The sequence below is a fragment of the Suncus etruscus genome, chromosome 17, assembly GCF_024139225.1.
Source record: "Suncus etruscus isolate mSunEtr1 chromosome 17, mSunEtr1.pri.cur, whole genome shotgun sequence".
Lineage (NCBI taxonomy): Eukaryota > Metazoa > Chordata > Mammalia > Eulipotyphla > Soricidae > Suncus > Suncus etruscus.
Genome location: NC_064864.1, coordinates 16,863,541 through 16,864,629, shown reverse-complemented (window position 1 = coordinate 16,864,629; position 1,089 = coordinate 16,863,541). Strand labels below are relative to the sequence as shown.

Sequence of the window (1,089 nt, the reverse complement as noted above, 5' to 3'; positions counted from 1 at the left end):
ACCACAGGAATCCAGAAAGTTGGCAGAATAACTACATTTTTTTAAAATTTTTTTTACATTTTTTAAATTTAATTAAAGAACCATGGCTTACAAAGTTATTGATGTTTGAGCTCTAGGCATATATTATTTCAACACCAGTCCTATCACTATGTCAATTCCCATCACCAGTGCTCCCATAGGCCATCCTCCTCCATCCCTCAACCCCTGCCTTGAACCATGGCAGGCCTATCCACAAAGTTCAGTGATTGTAGCTTAAATATCATGTTTCAGTATTGTTGAGTTTGTGCTTTGGATGGATAGTTTATACCACTCTCCACATTACTGATATAACCACAGTCCCAACCCCTAGAGCAACAAAATTTCATTTATGGTTTTCCTGAAAAAGTGATGGGTCACTTTTTATTTATAAAAACTTTATTCTGTAAATCTAGTCCTCATCTTTCAACATCAAGTGAAAAAAAAAAAGAAGAAGAATTCCCAACACATTAGTGTCCAGACACTGCTATTTTAACAATTCTGGGTTATTATTGGGTGAAACCAGCTTGGTAGATCAATTTTAAACATGAAACCCACCTTTTTGGAGTCTTACAGCAGGATTCCCCAAGTTCTTTTTAAACAAAGAAAGGTCAAGTCATACATACTTAACAGACTCGGGTAGGCAGCAAAACACAAGAAATCAGGTCATATTTCCACATGCACAAAATTATTTTGAGACCTACATATTAAAAATGTTATTTGTAGTAACAATTACTATCAAGCGCCACTCAATGAGCCAAAGACCCATGGTGTTAGCAGAAAATCTTGCCCCTCAGTAGCAAACTACCAACATTTGAGAGTTCATCAACCAGTCAGTGGTGGTCTTAATTCCAAGTTCTAACAATGTGCAGAGCAACTGAATTTCTAAAAGCAAAATTTACTCATTGTTAAACCAGTTAGTCAACAACTCACAGAGTCTATAACTCCCTGAATGTTTATTTCATATGCATAAGGCTCTGTTTTTCATCTTCAGCAATGTCCCAGAGAGTCTACAAAGAGAAAAATTGTTAAAGGTTGGTAAGGAAGAACGTAATAAACTAGCATTGGATTTCT

The 1,089-nt window shown here is 35.9% G+C and overlaps 1 non-coding gene across 1 annotated transcript; it reads right to left on the bottom strand.

Moving 5' to 3' along the window:
• Nucleotides 1-733: 733 nt before the first annotated feature.
• Nucleotides 734-888, bottom strand: LOC125995524 (small nucleolar RNA SNORA62/SNORA6 family). The gene has a single exon (XR_007491029.1). It is a non-coding gene; the product is annotated as a small nucleolar RNA SNORA62/SNORA6 family (small nucleolar RNA).
• Nucleotides 889-1,089: the final 201 nt, after the last annotated feature.